The sequence below is a fragment of the Zeugodacus cucurbitae genome, chromosome 4 (genome assembly GCF_028554725.1).
Source record: "Zeugodacus cucurbitae isolate PBARC_wt_2022May chromosome 4, idZeuCucr1.2, whole genome shotgun sequence".
NCBI lineage: Eukaryota > Metazoa > Arthropoda > Insecta > Diptera > Tephritidae > Zeugodacus > Zeugodacus cucurbitae.
Window position 1 is genome coordinate 4546561 of NC_071669.1, and position 20913 is coordinate 4567473.

At 33.1% G+C, this 20913-nt stretch overlaps 1 protein-coding gene across 5 annotated transcripts in view; it reads right to left on the reverse strand.

Moving 5' to 3' along the window:
* LOC105220955 (myeloid zinc finger 1) overlaps nucleotides 1-20913 on the reverse strand; it is an 87513-nt gene that overhangs the window by 60853 nt on the left and 5747 nt on the right. For all 5 annotated transcript variants that reach the window (XM_054230282.1, XM_054230281.1, XM_054230280.1 and 2 more), the window contains exon 2: nucleotides 16893-19762. The gene's annotated coding sequence lies outside the window, so the exon portion shown is untranslated. The remainder of the gene's footprint in view (nucleotides 1-16892; nucleotides 19763-20913) is intronic.

The following is a 20913-nucleotide window of genomic DNA, read 5'->3' on the forward strand; positions in this document are numbered from 1 at the left end:
AAAATAAGTCAAGCTTTTACTCATGAAAAAATTAGCGAATTTTTATTTAAAAATTTGCGCATGAAAGCTTTATCTATATAAAAAAAAGTATGTACTTAGAAATATATACTACAAATTTAATATTTCATAAATAGTTACGGTAATTATTAATATATTATGATTTTGATTTACATTTTTATTTATTTATTATTTTGAATTAAATTTTTCAATTCTCTCAGATTTTTGCGATTGTTATTATTTTTGATATAACTTGCCACTAATCGTTCAAGCTTTCACGTAAAAGCTTTTGTTTCAAATATTTTGTTGACATTTTCAAAAAGTTCTGCAGTTAAAGTTTGTGTTTGAGTGAAAGTTCTCAATGAAAGCTTAAAAGCTGCACAATAAAGTAAAAATAATTGCGATCTTTAAGTGAGATTGCGACAACTTGAAACGCGACATAAAAAAGTAATCCATTAAAAAACTATAAAAAGTCTTAAAATTTTACAACAAAAGCTTAAGAAAACAGTCAGCAACTATTCGATATTACCAAAAAGCTCTATATAAGGGTGAAAGGAGCACTTTATGCACCACTTCTAGCGAATGTGCATACTTTTAAATGGATTTCTCAGTGATGCTTTCATATAAAGTACACATACCAAAAAATAAAGAGATTTGGGGACACATAAGCGCTTTAACCGCCACCTTCTTTCTCGACTATAAATATTTCATTTTAATGTACGCCAAGCCATTCAAAAATGCTGGAGAAGCTTTGTGGCACATAAACATAAAAATGAAAAAGTGCAGCAGCCAAGTAGGTTCCCCGAAGCGCGTTTGAGGGCGGCATTTTAGTGGAGACAGCGTTTCGTGCAGTTTTTCGCCATTTTATTTCATTCGCTTGGTAGTGATGTTATTCTTGCGAATTTTTGTTTTGCATTTTTTGGTTAATGCATGTTTGTTATTTTTGCAAGTTTTTGCTGCTATTATTGCATAGTTGTTATTGCTTGCTGCATAACATAATGCACTTATGTATGATATGCTTATGTTATGTTCTATGTGTGTGCAACTCCACGAATTTTGTATTTGTTGTTATTGTGTCATTTGTTTTTATATATCGCCTCGCAGCAAGGAACACAAGCAAAAATCAACGAGCATGTCATCTATCCTCTGTCAAGTCATGGCACGTTTTTTTCCTTTTTCCTGCTGCCCTTTAGTTCCACTTTGCGCTGCGGCTCTACAATGTTGTAACCAGCTCCGGCTCTAGCGCTACTGGTTAAATGCTTTTTATCTTGCTTATGTTGTTGTTACTATGCTATGCAATTTTTTCCAATTTTTCATGTTTATTCTTTTTTCTGTCATCTCATTTTTATTTATATTGTGCTTTGTTATTTTTGGACTCTTTTTTTTTGTGTTGTTATTATTTTTTCCCTCAACAATGCAATACTTTTAAAGCCTGCATTCACATGTTGTTGATACATAGACATACATACTTGTGTTGTTTCATATTTGGTATTTTGCTCTGAAAGTCGCATAGAAATCTCATACAATAGATCCACTTAGGTCAAGAGCTATGGCATAGTGTTTTGAGAGTAGATACTGATATGTATGTGGAAAAAATACATATATTTATGGCATAGTATTTATCGCAATAGTGTTTTTGGTTCATATAATCGAGATATTTGATATGGAAACTCACTTTTCAAGTGCAATTTTGGACTGTTTCAATATCTTTTGGGTGTTCTGAAGAATGGAACAACAAAAAAATGGCGAGAATAGTTATCAAATGATAGTGGATCAGCTCTTTATATAGTATTTATGAATTCGAAAAACTTTGTGTTTGAGGAGACTACGAATTAGGTCTGCAGAAAACCCTATAAAAAGTCGAGTTTCAGCATTTTGATGGTCTATTCAAGCTCCAAGACATATAATAATCTCTATATTTTCATGCATATTGAGTACTATGTCGAGCGGTATCTGAACCACAATATCCCATCGAAGTCAATTTACTTGGTTTTCGAGTAGCAAAAAATTAGAAAACCCCTAAAATATATGGAAACCGACTTTTACGATCTAGATTATCACTTCATAGTTATATTCGAAGATTGCTGTATTCAGAACTCCCAAACAATATGTTAATGCCGATTCCCTGCATCATTATAGTCAATTCAGGTCCCAAGACAAGCGGTACTCAATAAACTCAATATTTTCATACATAATGGTTACTAAATTGACCGACAACTGAGCTACAACAATCCAACTGCAGTTACTTTGGATCTGGACTCTAAATCATCAGTTCATTGTACTATTCATAGATTATTGTCTTCAGAAAACTCCCAAAACATATCGATTCAAGACCCAAGATGCAAGAGATATCCAATAATACCAACATTTCCATACATTTTGGGTACTAAGTCGATCAATAAGTATCTCACGCCAATTTACTGGGTTTTTGAATAAAAGAATGAGAACACTCCTCTAAATATGGAGAAATGAGTAAAATAATCAGAACACTCCCCAAAATATGGAGAACCGATTTATACGTTCTGTGTCCTCAGTTCAAGTTCCCTTTGCAAGAGTTCGCGATATTATTTGATATAGTTCAAAAATACTCGTAAATGACATGTTGACGACCGATATGTAGGCCTTTTGCCATAGATAGACATATGGTTTCCGTACTACAATAAAAGTTCAAGAAACCATGTTCCCGCACCCACACCGGGGACACACATGTGGTTTCTGTAGCATACTATAATATGTACTTCATGTTCATCTCTAGTATTAGCGATTTTTTGGCACTAAATCCACGTTAATTTATTTGGGTTTCGGGAAACCTTAATTGTGTACAATAAGCATTCAATACAACAAAATTCTCCCAGCAGCATAGTTCATCAGATATTATGCGTCCAAATGCGCCTTAGAATAATTTTATACAGGCAGTTAACACTGGATGGAACAAATGCTATATTGAATGGTATCATATCGTTCGAAGTTGAATTTAGTATTCTTTCAGTATTCTTTCAGCAGTTTCCGGAGACCTTTAGTTTTTCCGGATTAACCTTTAGTTTACCATTAGTTTAAGACATAGTAATTTTCTTTTAGCAATTATTTCATATACTATGCAATTCTCAAATGGTTATTGAATTATTTTCTTCATATAAAGGGACTATCCGCACTCGATTCGTTTTAAGTGTAATTCTTTCTCTAAAACCTTAAACTTTTCGTTAAAAAAAATCATAGGTGAACACTTTAAGGGGCTATACCAGCGTAACCTATGAAAAATTAGGCGATTTTCATGATTTTTTTAAAAGAAAGTACTCGATCAGTTGTTTCGAAGTTTTACACATAATAAGGTATATTTTCAGCTACATTAAAAAATTTTTTTTTACAAAAATATTGACAAATAACGGCGTTATATGCTATCTTTGGAGGTGCCCAAAAAAAGTGCTGACATGATTCCGGCTGAATGAGTTGTTGAAACAACAAAAAAACAAATTAAAAAAAGGATATTAAAGTTAAATTTATTTCCTATACAATGACCTACGATTTTTGAAAAATACCAAAAAATGACAAAATAGCGTAGTTCTGAAAAAAATTTCGCTTTTTTACATAAAAAAAATTGTCGTTTCTTTAATGCCAATTTTCAACCAATCAAAAAGATAGGTAGGTCATTGTATAGTAAACATATTCAAGAATACTAAGTTTAAATTTGAAGTCGATCGGTCAATGTATCATTGAGTTATGATGTCAGCAATTTTGAGAAATGTCGTTTCGAGAAAAACTCGTTTCAAGTTTCGACTTATAACTGCGAACGGTCATTCTTCAGAACGAACTATTCAAGATACGATCTTACCGCTTTCACATGATATTTTTGAAAGTATAAACTATATATATAAGCAAAACATAAAAAAAATCGATTTTTGGAAAATGTCACACTGGTATAGCCCCCTAATAACAACATAACCAAAAAGTTAAAAATTAGTTGAACAGCCAGACGATTTTTGGACCAGTTTGGGCATTGAAGAGTTTGTCAGAAAATTTCAAAAATTCAAAATCCGAAATATAGTCTAAAGTTGCCAGTTCACTTTAGCACAAAAAAAATGCAAAAAATAAATTTTATATATTGCAAATTTAAGTTCTCAAAACCCTTTTTATGACATTTGTATAGTTTTTACAACTTGCCACACTTAAATGCGCTGCAATTTGTGTCCTGCGCTCATTCAAATGTTTTCAAAATTTTTTTTTGTAATGAACGACAGGGGACTAGAAGTAGTTAGTTGAAAGCGTAGGTGCACCGAGTGTGCAAAGCGAAATGTTGAATAAACAAGGGCTTGAAATTAAAAGTAAAGTATATGGATAGAAATGTGGCAGAGAGAAGCCTCAAATGCGGAGGGGCAGGTTGTTTACAAATGACAGTTGGTGCTAGGAGAATTCGACTTACTTTTTATGCAAGCAACACGCAACAACAACAACCAACGAAATATTGTAAAACCAGCAGCAAAGAGCAATGCATCGTTGCTCGAGTCAGTGAATGCAACGCAGTGTGACAGCGAGTAGTTTTCGAGTGAGTAGGGGAGGATGGAAGCTTTTGTTTGCATTGAAGCCTATAATGGGCGCGCGCATATTTAATCGTTCCAAAGCTTAAGTTTCAGCCAGTTCTGTATGTGGAACCACATACTTATGCGCTTAAAGCCAGAATATACATTACTAAATACACCAGCGCGTGTGTGTGTATGCCTGTGTGTGTGTACTTTTAAGAATTTTCTTGTTTTGTGTGATTCCGCAAATTGTATGACATGGGGTAACTTTTCAACCGTATGTTGACATATGGGCACACTTCTACGCCCACATACGAGTATAACAAATTTTCGCTTTTTTTCTATGTTCAACTTGTTTGCTGGCTTTTTTCATGAATATGTCGCTCTTGTATGCGGTATATATGCGGGTGCTGCCTTTTGAATGCATGTATGTGTGAGTTTGAGATGGGTCTCTGTTGTTTTTTGTGGTTTTTTAGCATACATAAATTTTAACACTGGCTTCGAAACCAAAAAATTTTGGTAGTACAATGAGTTTGGAGTGCATTCATACATACATACATATGTGTGTTTAATGTGGGTGATAAAGTTGTCAAAAGCTGAATTTTTTTCTGGTGTTTTTACTTTGTTTCGTTTTGGTACGAGTAAGTAAGATTAATGTAGCCAGCAAGGACAATAGACGAAAGGTGTAGTAATGATAGAGTTATCAGCTGTGTAAATATTGTAAAACTGTGTATTGTGGTGGGATTTCAATGGATATTTTGGAGTGAAAAATACAAAAATTTGCATTCGCTTAAATTCTGAAATATATTGAGTTTAAAATAAAGTATCAATTTTTTAAATGGTTTCATTTTTCAACTCAAATTCCTTCGATTAAAGATAGCGCTCCTTTCAATGCAAATAAATATAGTATTTTTAACTTTTATGAACTAGAAAAGTTTCAGAAATATTTTACTCAGATGGTGGTTTTATTATTTCGAAAAAGAAGGTTTTTGCTCAGAAGTTCATTATAACCGTATTAAATATAGTCGTGGAGATTAAGATTGAATCGATTTTATTATTAGATTGAGTTGATCAGTTACAAAATAGTAGTAGACATTGATATAAGTGTTCAAAAAATAACGGGAATTTACGTTTTTTGAAAAAAAAAAAGTCAGTCTTCAAAATAATCCTTACCGATATCATTTGCTTCTATCAGCTCTTCTTTGAATCGACTAAACACTTCTCAAACTCGATTTTAGGGGTTAGACTCTTTCAATGATTTCTTGTATGCTTGTAAAAAGATGGCTCTTTGAAGTTTTCTTTATTTTTGGAAGTAGTGAAAAGCCACACGGAGTCATGTCTGCCGAATACGGAGACTAAGGCACCGTTACAGTATAGTTTTTGGCCAAGAATCCACGAACAAGCAACGAAGTGTGAACCTTTAACAAACGAAAATCGCCAAGCTTATAAGAACGAGTCTAACCTTAGCTCCTGCTACAGACAAAGTAAGCAATGAATAAGCAGAAAACTGTATCGTTCTTCAGGATTATGTATATCAACATAATAAAAAAAGACAATTGGACGTTTGGACAGTTAGAAATTAAAAATTCCCGTTATTTTCTGAACACACCTCGTATAGTAAATTTGTATATTCGAACGACAATTCCGACTTTTGGGGGCAGAAAACAGTAGGTTATTTATTATTATTCTCTTTTCTTTATATCTGTCTTTCGTTTCTTGGAATTTTTGGTTATTTTTTATAAAAAGTTAAAGATCAGACCTTCCAAAGTCCAACTTGGAAGTACCAAAGTGTTTATATTATGGATTCATTTACTTGATAAGTGTTAGTCAGATCAGAAGGTATATTGGAAGGTATATGTTATCTATAAAGCATAATCTCAAACAACATTTGTCTACAAAACGAACTCATCCTGATGAGAACAACAAATTTTGAACAGTTTCGAGTGATTTAAAGCTATCGCGAGTGACAGCATTTACCACTTTATGTCACTAGGAAGAGTTTCGCTGAACGGGAAAATATTAGGGGTTCTCAAAATTCCATGAAAATACTGACTAATTTAGAAAATTTCACTTTCAGATATGATTAGCTTTACTGTAAATGTTATGAAGAATTATTTCATATTCAATATTTTAAGACCCTGGAAGGATAAAAGCACAAATATCTTGGACTAGAATCTACTAAATGACCCTTAGGAGCGTTTCAACCTTAAGCGGTTGACTTTTTTCAAGATACAGGTGAACTTCCATAGCTCAAACTTCTATAACTCGAACTCATGAATTGGCAATGGAAGTAAAATTTCATACAAATAACCTTCGTAACTCGGAAGTCTCTCTAAATCGTAGTTTTTTTGTGAATTATGGTGCTTCAACTTAGGGAAGTTCAACTGAATATTTTCTCCGTGAGTCATTTTCTCATTGAGATTAAGTTAATTATTATATATAAGTAACTTTAAACTAAAGAAAGATGATATTTAAACGCTTAGTTGAATCATAAATCCATATGTATATATAAATATTTCTTGTCAAAGCTTGTCAGCAGCTCAAGCTAAATTAAAGATTTTTATAAAAAAAAAAATATTTTTTGTTCACCAATTAATTTGAGCAATTAAACAATTTAAGCAACGCAAACATTTCAATAAGCATCGACACATACACACACACACATTTACTTATAACTAAAGGCAAGCATAGCTAACTGTGGGCTAAACTTTCCCGAGGCAATATAGACATTTGTATGTATGTGTATAGTGAGCGAGTGCAATGACAGTTGACACACACATTCGTACTTATAAAAGTACTATAAATATATATAAGTAGGTATGTGCAACCATTCATATCGCCTTTTCGAAATCCATTTGGCGCCTACACAGTGTGGCGCTTGTTGACAACACACCAAGGCCAACGCACTCGATGAACCTAAACTTGTTGATGATTGCGATGGAGGCGCGTACGACTAAATAGAAGACCAACAAAGTGACTATCGCCACATAGCAACAACAAAAACAAATACAACAACAAGCAGTATGAAAACGAAACACTGTAACCCATGTGTGACGCCATCCGTTGTGCGTTTTGCGCTGCTGGCGCTGCTGCTGATGATGCGGCAAGTGAAACGCTAAGAGGCGGGGGAGCGAAATGTAGTGAAAGGGTGGTGATGGCTGCTCATGCTGCACACACTCTCTTTTTTGTTTTTTTTTTGTTGCTTGTTTGCTGGTCGCAGCTGCAAAAATCTATATATTTATCAAGTATTTGTTGTTTTTGCGAATTGTTGTTCATTTTTGTTGCAAATATTTTGTTGTTGCTTTATTAATGGTTTGTTGTTGTTGCTAGACAAGCGTGTGGGTGTGTGTAGCAGTTGTGTTGTTTTTTGTTGCGTCTATTGTGTTTCATCTCAGCCGCCACCTGGTCGCCAACAACAAATGTTGCTGCTGTTGTTGCAATTGTTGTAACACGAGTGTAACAAACTCATACTTTCGCCCAGACGCAAAGGCCGCGCCGCGCAGTTGTGCTGCTTGTTTTTGACTTTTTGCCTAAATTTTGTTTGGTGTTGTTTTTGCTGTTGTTGCCAGCACATTTTGTGATGTCGCAAAGTTGCCGCTAAAAATGCGTGGCATAGCTTTGAGTATTTGTTCACGATACAAAATCTTCCATAGATATTAGTTCCGATATTGTGTGTGTGAAAAGCTATATTTTTGGTATTCTCCGATCAACATTTATATAGATATGTCTTAAAACGGTCTGACTAAATCAGTTGTAGTATCAAGTATTATGAATTGCTATTAAGCTCGGCAGATATCGGTTAAAGATTTGAGGGAAATATCAGGATTCGGCTATATTAATTAAGCGGTTCCAACGAAAAATTTATGAATACAGCAGGACTTCCCTAACTCGAATCACCATAATCCATAAAAAATTTCGAGTTAGAGAGACTTCCGAGTTACGGAAGGTAATTTGTATGAAATTTAACTTCCATTGCCAATTCATGAGTTCGAGTTATAGAGAACTTCGAGTTATAGTAGTTCGAGTTATGGAAGTTCAACTGTATATATATATACTATATATATATATTATATACATATATAAAAGATCGCTGCTTCTAAAAAATATGAAAAAACCTCAAGCTAATGCCTGAAAGACGAATGCTGTTCTAGCTTATACCGATCAACGACTTTTCCAACGAAAAGTTTTTGAGTCAATATTTTTGAAATGCTCTCTCACACTCACAACAATCAAGAAATAGTCTTCCCGGAAAATTTATAATTCGTAACTAACCAAACCAAAAAGGGATAGATCGCCAAAAAGACAGCCCTTGGGCGAGTAAAATTTGTGTAAATTCCAGTACCACAGAATCGGCTATCGTGCGAATTACCCGAAAATTAAATCATAAAGAGAAATTTTACTACTGAAGAGTTCTAAATTAATTCCGGAAGAATAATATGAGACTAGAAAACTTCAATATACATACTGGAGTTATATTAGAAAACTTGAAACTATGGAAGACAGCCCATTTAGACTTAAAATTACTATTTTGTTAAGAATTTGAAAGGCGTATGAACAAAAATTGGTAATTTTTAAAATCTTATTCCTTCGTTCAATATCTGAGGAATATATCTTAGAAGATTTAGTTATAATTTGGGACCGACCGGCGGAGCTATTTCTAAGAACTCGTACTCACCGGCTTTAAAAATACAGTTTTCAGAAAAATTGATTGAAAATTAGTACTGTTGCTGTCTGAATTTGGTATCCCGGCAAAACTAATACGGCTGTGTAAGTTGACGTTGAGCAACACCAAAAGCTCCGTCATGATTGGGAAGGACCTCTCCGAGCCGTTCGATACCAAACGAGGTTTTAGACAAAGTATCACTATCGTGCGACTTCTTTAACTTGATGCTGGAGAAAATTATAAGAGCTGCAGAGCTAAATAGAGAAGGTACAACTTCTATAAGAGTGTACAGTTGCTGGCGTATGCCGAAGATATTGATATCACTGGAAAAACAACCGCGCCGTTAGTTCTGGTTAAGGAAGTGAAGCGAATGGGTATGGAGGAGAAAGAGGACAAGACGAAATATCTCTTGTAATCAAACAAACAGTCAGCGCACTCGCGTCTCGGCTCCCACGTCACTGTTGACAGTCATAACTTTGAAGTTGTAGATAATTTCGTCTACCTGGGAACCAGCATTAACAACACCAACAATGTCAGCCTTGAAATCCAACGCAGAATCACTCATGCCAACAGGTGCTACTTTGGACTGAGTAGGCAATTCAACAGTAAAGTCCTCTCTCGACGAACCAAAATCAAGCTCTACAAGTCGCTTATCATTCCCGTCCTGCTTTACGGTGCAGAAGCTTGGACGATGTCAACATCAGATGAGACGACAATAGGAGTTTTCGAAAGGAAAATTTTGCGCAAGATTTATGGTCCTCAGAACATTGGCAACGGCGAATACCGCAGACGATAGAACGATGAGCTGTACGAGTTTATATGAGTTCGACGACATTGACATAGTTCAGCGAATAAAAAAACAGCGGCTACGCTGGCTAGGTCATGTTGTCCGAATGGACGAAAACACTCCAGCTCTGAAAGTGCAGGGGAAAGCCTTCACTCCGTTGGAGGGACCAGGTGGAGAGCGACCTGGTTACACTTGGGATCTCCAACTGGCGCCGTACTGCGAAGGAGAGAGTGAAGTGGCGCACTATCGTCGATTCGGCTATAACCGGCTAAACGGTTGCAACGCCAATCACATTCATACTGTAGCTAGTTCAGTCCTTACTTTACCTACATTCTAACACTCCGACGTGACCTTACAAATTCAGATATATCTTCGAAAATATTGTTCGAGTTGACTTTTTATTTGCAATTTAAGATCTTCTTAGAGTTTCCCAAGACTGGTTTTGAGGCTAATTTATACCTTTCAGCTATTAATAACCGAAATAGATGCAAATGGACAGAGATAAAAGAAAATAGTTCAAAGGACTACATGTGAGAGACTTAAAAGGCGTCTGAAATCTGAAAACAAAAGAAATATTTTTAAAAAATTATTAATATTTTAGTATTTTCCCCCCATTTAACGCTGTCTTCTATAGCATATTCTCTTAGTACTCTCCAGCCTTTGATCTTGCTACAAAGGAGTATCTCTAAATATAAGCGATAATAAATGCTTTTTTGCCTATTAAAATTATGAATTTTGTAAAAGCACCTTTTGAAGCCAGAACTAGTGCGATGAGTGATAAACTGTGTAGAAAAGAAAGTACGAAAGAAGAGGAGAGACAGAAAGACAGAGAAGTATAAAGAACTGACTGCTTGAATGCGCATTGAAAGCGGCGGAAATTAAAAATTTAAATGAGTGCTGTCGCTGTCATTAGTGACATTTCGGTGTGATAACATGAGCATTAAGCAGCAACATGAGACAGACGACAAAACAAAATGGCGGCGAGGGTATGGACAGGGTGTAAAAAATGTAGAAAAGTATGAAAGCGAGCAAAAAAAAATTATAAAATATTGCAAAATATGAGTCTGTGAATAGTTAAGCCTGAGCAGAGATTGTGTTGTATGTTAAAAAACGTATTTAAATGTGAATTTGTGTTGTAGTATCTTTATCTACTTAATTTAGTTACTCAAACAACAGCGTGTTAATGCAATAATGTGCGGTAATGCCACGCACAACAGTCATAAGCACTTATTTATTTACTTTTATTATAGCTGGCGTATGTAAAAATGTTGGCAAAAAACAAACGAATTTAAACTCAAATAATTTAAATATTATATATATATATATATATATATATATATATATAGGTATTAATGCATTAAACTACAGGTAAATAAAAAAGGCTTTATGTAAAAAATAAAATAAAAAATGTTAAATAAATAACTGGCTTTGTCAAGTATATAACGAGTATTTGCGGGCACGCCCCAACGCCTGAAAGTATGCAGCTGCATATGAAATATTTAATTGTGTGCGAGTGTGTGTGCGTGGAAGAATATGTAAATATCGACAAAAGTGCGCTGTAGCATTTTTATATATATAAAGTATATATAAGAGTATATACAATTCATGTGAACCACGTATGTGTGGTCGACATGGCGTATGAGTGACCAAAATGTACAGTAGGCGACTGCTGCACACAACTACAACGGCAAAACTCATTTATTTACACAATTCGAAACATGCAAAAGTATATGCATTGATTATTTATGCCAGCCTACAACATGTTCGACAATGCAGCAGCAGCGCGCCGAATTATGCTTTTGGGCTGTGAGAGGCCGTTCGGGCAAGCAAAGGTATGTATTTAATATGCATATATAGATATATATTTATAGATATAAATGTGTGCGTGTGTGCGTGTGTGCGCGTGCGAGACAACAACTGCCAATTTACAAAAACGGTTGTCGTGGACACGGCTCACATCCTGCGCCACCTTGCGACCACCACCACATGTATTTAATACAAACAGTAGCCAGCAGCCAGCAGTCAGCAGTCATGGCGTCTGTGTGGTGGTGGTGACAGTAGCATTGCTTTTCACTTTATCTCGTGTCAGTGCATTTCATTTTAAAATTATTTTATTTTATTTCATTTCATTTGTAATGCTGTTTTGTTTTTTTTTTTCTTGCATTGTATTTCATTTTTAATTCGCGCACTCAATAGCCTAGCATATCCTGTCGCGCGCACACACATGCACTCCCTTACTCCAGCGCTACCCACACGATGCTGTCGAAAAAATATTTTCGCGTTCAGTCCGCATAAGCTGACTACTACAGCGCGCATATCCTTGCAGGGTGTGTGAGGTCCGCATGTGTGTAATGTCCTTTCGCCTGGACATTCGTGTAATAGGCGCGTCTGCTGCTGATGAGCTGCAATCGCATGCACTCACATACACTTGTGATTAAAAAATATATGTACATGCGCGCATATTTAAAGTGGTTGCTGGACAGCGGCATATTTTGGGTGCGCATACAGGTAGTGGTAGTGGCGATGGTAGAGAGGTAGTGGCGGTAGTGATGGTAGTTGAGGTAGAGACATTGAAGGTGGGGTGAACTGAACGCATTTGCTTGTTGATGCTGTGTTTTCTATTTTTTTGTAATTAAATATTTTGTTGTTGTTGCTGCTGCTGTTTACTGCATGTTATGCTCATGTGTATGGCAGTCATTAAATAAATGGTGCGTCAACTGTACTTTTGGCGCTAGCTATGCTGCTATGCGTTCATATATGTATATATAATATATATACAAGCATGTGCAAGTTGCGTTGCCTGACAACAGCCGCAATCAAAAGTTGTTATTAAAAAGTTTATATGCTTTAATAAATATATATAACAACTATGCTAAACTATATAGAGAATGCATGCCTGTTCTATATGTCGATATATATATTTATGTGATTTTTATACCCTGAACAGGGTATATTAAGTTTGTCACGAAGTTTGTAACACCCAGTAGGAAGCGTCGGAGGCCCTATAAAGTATATATATAAACGATCAGTATGTTGCACTGAGTCGATTTAGCCATGTCCGTCTGTCTGTCTGTATATATACGAACTTGTCCTTCAGTTTTTAAGATATCGTTTTGAAATTTTGCAGATGTTATTTTCTCTTCAAGAAGCTGCTTATTTGTCGGAACTGCCGATATCGGACCACTATAGCATAGAGCTGCCATACAAACTGAACGATCGGAATGAAGGGCTTGTATGGAAAACTTGCGCATTTTACTACATATCTTCACGAAATTTGGTGTGAGTTATTGTTCATAGAAATAATTTAATTTTCGAAAAAATTGTTCAGATCGGTTCACTATAGCATATAGCTGCCATACAAACTGAACGATCGGAATCAAGAGCTTGTATGGGAAACTTCCGCATTTTACTACATGTCTTCACGAAATTTGGTGTGAGTTATTGTTCATAGAAATAATTTAATCTCCGAAAAAATTGTTCAGATCGGTGCACTATAGCATATAGCTGCCATACAAACTGAACGATCGGAACCAAGGGCTTGTATGGAAAACTTCCGCATTTTACTACATATCTTCACGAATTTTGGTGTGAGTTATAGTTCATAGAAATAATTTAATCTCCGAAAAAATTGTTCAGATCAATTCACTATAGCATATAGCTGCCATACAAACTGAACGATCGGAATCAATGGCTTGTATGGAAAATTTTCGCATTTGACGTGGTATCTTCACGAAATTTGACATGGATTACTGCTTAAGGTAATAATATAATCTCCGAAGAAATTGTTCAAATCGGTTAACTATATAACCTTAAGAATTAGTAAAATGTTTTCTTTTTTATTTACTAACTTTTTCTTACGTCTTTAGATTTGCTTAAACAAATAGTTACTAAAAGATATGCACCTGTGAAGGGTATATAAGCTTCGGTACAGCCGAAGTTAACGTTTTTTCTTGTTTCTTAATATGCTTGCAATCGCTCAAAAAATTATATAATGATATAAAAAAGTGCCTTGCCAGCATAATCATCTAAGCATTTGCTGCCGAAGCTGTTTAAGTTTTAGTATGCTGACTAGAAGATTAATAAGTAGTTCTTAAAATCAATTTTGATACGAAATAAAAAGCAAAAAAAAAAATCACAATTTTATGAATTTTATATTTTTAGTGCAATTTTCGATGTCTTCTCAAACACTTTGTCGATACATACCGTAGTTATACTCATGCCGAAAGAAGGAAATTACAAAATGAATAAAAATTAATTCACAGGCGTTGGTTGAGCGATGGATCGGCACTTACAATAGCACCGGTAGTCGACAAACGCTCAGTAGTCGTTTATCTACTCTCGCAATAGGGGTGATAGTCTTTTCTCGTAAGATTTCTTATTAACTATCACGCAACGAAGCACTTCATACCCCAAGGAATCTAAATCTTTGTTCGCTTGTATCAGTACCTTTACTACCTCTGTCTTGGTAACATAACTGTGTTTGAGCAGCACTTGCTTGCTAGCCCTTAAAAAATGGCGGAATAACTCGCATGAGATAAAATTGTACGTCTGTTACTAAGTTGTTTTTCTATTGTAACAATAGCCAAAACAACTGTATCATCACATATTTGTCAAAAATAATCTCTTCATCTCATGAAGACGGCGGTAGTAACCTCTGAATAAAGCCGATACCTTATAGAGATACACGAAATATTTTAGAATTTGAACTGATGATATAGAGATATTTTTTTCACCAATCGCCAGATGTCTCTTTGGAACTATAGTGTTCATTTGCATTTTTGTAGAACACTTTTTTGAAAAATAACCTAAAAGCACTCTAGACCAAACCAGTTCACAGCCTCCTTAACCACTGTTATGAAAGCACACTACCTTATAGGCATTTTTCGCACTTTGCTATAGTTCATCTGCCGTAAAATTGAGAAGGTCTTCACAATTGGTAAATGCTTTATCCAGTAATAAGGTAATTTCCTCAGTGATTTGTTATAGATAAAAATAATAACGATAAATATAAAGACATTTTCAGAATAGTCATCGAATAAAACGGGAAATTATTGTACGATTGAATGAATTAAGTATACAAAAAAAGAATATCTTAAATTTAAAGTTGATTTCTAGTAAAACATAACATAATAAAGTTTATGATTCCTTATAAAAGGATTAGCAATCAAATTGTATCGATTTCCACCTAAATAGATCTTTTTATGTCAAAATTTTAATTTCTCATATTAGATTCTTAACTATATCGCAATATATTTCAATACTATTGTGATTATATAATGGATTGAGAATAGTCACAATATGATTTTAAATAATTTTGTATAAAATTTTCTTAGATTTCGCGTTTCACTATTTGAAGTCTCAAAATTTATTTCGATCTTTTCACCAATCGCCAAATATGTCCTTGGAACTGTCTTGCTCATTTATATTTTTGTAGAACTCTTAATTTTTTTTTGAAAAATAGCACATAAGAACTTTTGATTATTGCTTAAAACTATTGAGTTCACAGCATACATAACCACTGATATGTGGGCAAATTACCTTATAGGCATTTTCGCACTTTGCTATAGTTCATCTGCCGTAAAATTGAGAAGGTCTTCACAATTGGTAAACACTTTATCGTTTAATTAAGTAATTTTCTCAATGATTTGTAACAATTAAATAAAATAACGATAAATATAAAGACATTTTCAGAATATTCATCGAATAAAACGTGAAATTATAGTACAATAGAAAGAATTAAGTATACAAAAAAAGAAAAACTTAAATTTGACGCTGATTTTTAGTCCAAAAAATATCAGAATAAGTTTTACGATTCTTTAAAGAAAGAATAACGAACAAAGTTTAACGATTTCCCACTGAATAGATCCTTTTATGTCAAAACCTAAATTTCATTATTTATATTCTTAAAAATATTGAAAAATATATTACCGTACTCGTACGTAAATAGAGTTTAATAGCGTTTTTAGACAGGAGCTAATTGATCAATTAACCGTACTCCGCTCTATTAAAAAGCTTATTAATATCGGTTTACTATATAAAATAAAAATCTACATTCATTTTGAATTATTTTTAATCGTCTTGAAAATCAAATGAAACTATGCAACAAAGACACACGATATACGTGCTTTGTCTGCGATTTGCTGAATTTTTTAATTAAAAAAAGCTACGGTAGATGTCGCTGCTAAAAATATTAATCAGCTGATGAAACTTACCAACTTCTTATATGAAGCAAAAACAAAAATGTATAACAGCTGATCGGTTATCGAGTAGCCGGTAATGGGAATGGCTAAAAAGGGTTTCTCAATAAAAATTTTAATTGATCAATTAATTTGGCTGTCTAAGAACGCTTTACTGAATATAAAATTAATTGAGAATAGTCAAAAAATATAATGCTTTTGATATCGATAATGATACAGAAAGATAATTCCTCTCAGATTTTGCATTACACTATTTGAAGTTACAAACAAATTTAAATTTTCTTGAAACTCTGTCAATTAAAACATGGCTTCTCATATATATTAATAACATCGCATAAAAAACTATCGAATTTGGCCACAGATTTATTAAAAATCATACTAATCTATCGATCAGCTCGTGTTTCATGAACTACCCGTCGTTAATATGTTCTAGATTGACACTATCATATTCCAGAAACGGAATACAGAGAGTCCCTCACTGCGAAGCGCATATTGCTACTGTACTTTTCAAGCATATACATTTTAAAAATATACATACGAGGGCTGCTATATATATTTCTGGCCTAGGCAACACTAAGTATTGCCAGGTGCAGTCTGACATTTCCATTGGAAAGTATAAATATTCCTATTTTCATTATTAGGCCAGAAATATATATAGCAGCCCCCGTATAAGAGTAGAATAATATATTCTTAAAAAAATATCTAAATTGTATGCAAAATATTTTGAAACTCACCTATTTTGCTTTCTCTTGAAATCCGTACGAAAAGTAGTTGCCGCAATTTGTAGCTTTAATTTTCAGGATTCTAATTTTTGTTGTGTTTTAACAGTTTTAGACTTTTGAAATAGTAAATTTTTTTGTCGGTTGCACAAAATGCTATATGTAAAACTCGTCTACTGCTTATTTACGTTTGCTTTTGACGCTTGACGCTATTATTATTTGACATATTTATAGTTTATTAATTATTATCATTATTTATTTATCTCGTTAATAGTTTACGCATACAAATGGAATATTTATTTTGGTTTTTTTGTTCCGAAACTATTTTCTTTTTTTTAATATTTATTTTGTGCCACAATACATTAATAAATTTTTTGTATATTTTTTTTATAATTTTACATTTTTGTAGGTGTGAGTGTGTGTGTAGGTATTTTATGTAATTTTCATTTGGTTTACGCACAGAGAATCCATGACTTTTAAACTAACGCTAAAAATTTGTGTCCAAAATTTTTTGCAAAAAGTTTTTTTTGTTTTTGGTTTTTTCAAAATTTCTTTTGATTTTGCTTTGAAGCAATTTATATTGGTTTTTTTTGTTTGCAACTGTGTTGTTTTGTTGCTGTAATGCTTTGCACGATTTTTCACGCAGCAGTTTGCAGTATCTAAACACTTTTTAACCGCTTGTTGCCGGTACTTCAACTGTGTTTTTTTGTTTTCAAAAATACGCTTTCGACCACGCTAAACTACTGTTACCGTACTCTTTATCGAAATAGCGGTTTTGTCTTTAGTGAAATTTCGAAACGGTTTTTTTGGATTTAAAAAATGTTTTTTTTTTTCACGCGTTTTCGTCGCAAATCCGTTCGAAAATCTGTACTTGTTGTGTTCTCTCACTACTTGCAACACTATCAAAGCGCACTCACACTTTCTTCTTACCGATTTTCAACACTTGGAAGAAATATATATATATTTTTTTATTTCTTTATTTTGGCCAACACAATTCGATTCTTTTTTTGCATTCAAACTTTTTTGCTTTCAAGCTTTTTTTTTTGTTCTTTATCTATGCTTTTAGCGAAATTTTCTTTTTTTGTTCTTCACATATGTTTGTTTTTGTTTTTTTTTCACTTTTAGTTGTTGTTGTTTTTTGGCTTTTTTGACACTCGTGTTCAGAACAGTTCGGAACAAAATTTTAAACACGAAAAATTACCGAACTAAAAGTTTCTTTCATTAAAATGTGCAAATTTTTACGATTCTCGTCCAGAATTGAAATTTTGTTGAAAAATTTAACAAATTTTGGCTATTTCGATTTTCTATTTTTTTTCCTGTTTATTTTATTTTTATTTTTATTTTGTTTGTTTGTTTGATTTGCTGGTTAACCGGTTTGTTTGTTTGTTGCTGCTGCTGCTGTTGTAGTTTTTTTTGTTTTTGTTTTTTGTTTTCTTACTGTTGTTGTTGTTGTTTGATTTGATTTATTATTAAATGGTTTCCGTTATTTGCAAATTTTGAGTCTATTTTTTGTTGTTGTTGTTGTATTTGTATTATTTTCAGTTTTGGGTTCGCTTGTATTGTATGCTATTTCACGGATTTTGTTTAACGGTATCTGCGCTGTATTATTTTTTGATATATTTTTTATGGATTCTGCTTTAATTAGTTTAAATTGTTAATTATTAGAGATTTGTTGTTGTTGTTGTTGTTGTTTTTATTGCATTTATTTTGTTCGTTACTATTTTACTATTGCGGTTTTGTTACGGTTGTTGTTGCTGTTGTTTGATTTTTTCTTGTTACTGTTGCTATTGTTGTTGCTGTTACTATTACTGTTATTGTTGTTGTTGTTGCTTGAATTTTGTAATTGTTGCTTTTTTGCCAAAAGGTTTTTTTGTTTCGTAGATTTATTGTTGTTGCTGCTTTTCTGTTTCGTTGGTTACTATATTGTTGTTGTTGTTGTGGATTTTGGGGGCTTGGTTTATTGTTGTTTAGTTGCTGATTTAATTATTTATAAAACTTGTATTAATTAATTGTTTGTTTAGTTGTTGTATTATATTTATTTCAATTGTAGTTGTTGTTGGTTTGTTGTTGCTTTTATTATTGTTACTGTTATTAATTTATTGCTGCTGTAGTTGTAGTTGTAGTTGTAGAGTTGCTGTTTATCCTTTTTATTGGTTGTTGCGATTGTAGCTGTAGTTGTTGTTGTAGTTGCGGTAGTTTTTTATTTGTATTGTTGTTGGTTTATTATTATTTGCTATTATTGCTGTTGTTGTTATTTTCAATTAGTTATTTTTGTATTTTTATTTTATTTTCTTGTTTTTGGGGGTTGTTGTGGTTGCAGTTGTTGTTGTTGTTGTAGTTGTTGTAGTTGTAATCCAAATTTTGTTGTAAATTTTGTTTGTTAAATTTTGAGAAACTAACAGAAAATCACTTTTTTGTTGTATTTGTAACTGAATGTAATGAAACTGAGCGTTCTTTTTTTTGATTTGAAAAATTTTTAATTTTTTTTTTGCTTTTTTGCTCTCTCTCTCTCTCTCTCTCTGGTTAGTTTGAACGTATATTTATAAGAAACCAAAGCAAACTAAAATTAACTTAAATTATTAGTTATTTACAAATTATTTAGTTAATTAATTAAGTTAATACAAAAACAAAACGATTGCACATAAGTTCTTTTTTTGTTGTTGTTTTCACGATTTGCTGTTTTTTTAGTTGTTTTTTGTTTTAAGGTTTTCCTTTTTTTTGTTGTTTGTCCTAGAGTTGTCTTGCCATATGTTGGTTGTTCCTTGACTTTGATTGGGAGTTGTTTTTGTTTTTGTTCGTCCTCAGATTCAACAAAACAATATTTAATAAGAATCAACAACGTTTCAACGTAATTATTAAAAAGGTTCCAAACAGTCAAAAAGCACCTGGGAAAGAGAAAAATATATAAAAAAGATTAGTTTACTGTTCAAACAAGTTCTTCAGAGGGAATGTAACTGTTTTTTAAACAGTTTATTCCATAAAGTTGAAAAAAATATTAAATATTTCTGAAATTCTTGTTTAGTCAAATTCTTCTTGAAGATACTTATGTTCCAAGCATTGTTCTGGAGTCAAAATATAGTAAAAAATCTATATATAAGTGTTCCCATGAGCCTAATTCTAGAAAATTTTACAAACCAGCCTACACTTGATTCTTGAAATTAGACTTCTCCTAACTTATACCAAACCTTCTAGTATTTTGTTAACTTATTTAAGAGATCTCTGCGAGTGTTCTTTGAAAAGTATTGCTTTATACCATAATGTGGAAAACTGTGGCATATGGGGGCCTCAAAAATTCGCTTAATCTTAGGAAATCCTAAAATTTAATTTCTAAGCGATTGTATTAAAGACTTGACAAAAAATCCAAGTTTTGGTATTCTCATCTTTAAAACCTTATCTGTTTTTAAACCCAAGAGACCCATATCCTCGATGTAGTAACCATATTTGTCTATTTTCCATTAAAATTTGCTGAGGTTCCCTTAAGAAACTTGAGAATAAGTACACAAAATCATTCAAGATCATAGAAACAAAAGTTTTTTCTAGGTTCTTTCAAATCAAGTGATAAGATTTAACCTTTTTTCAAGACCATTTTATCAAATATCGACCAAAAATCGGTTACTCTAGATTACTTTTGAGAAATTGTTAAATTAAAAATCTGTTTATCTGTTTATAAGCCCGAGAGACCCATACCCTTGATGTAGTAACCATATTTGTCTGTTTCAGAGTTTTTCCACTCATTTTTGCTGAGAGTCTCTTAAAAAAGAATAGAAAATCACACTAGAGCTTGTGCTTTTAAACCTTCTCTAGGTTCTTCCAAACCAAGTTATATGATTTGACTTCTTTCAAGGCCATTTTATCAAATATCGACCAAAAATCGGTTATTCCTGATTACTTTTGGAATCCATAAAAATCTGTTTATCTGTTTATAAATACTCGAGGTAGTAATCATATTTATCTGTTCCAGAATTTTCCATTAAATTTTGCTGTGAGTCTCTTAAGAAATTTGAGAATGAGAGTTCAAAAACAAACTAGATTATAA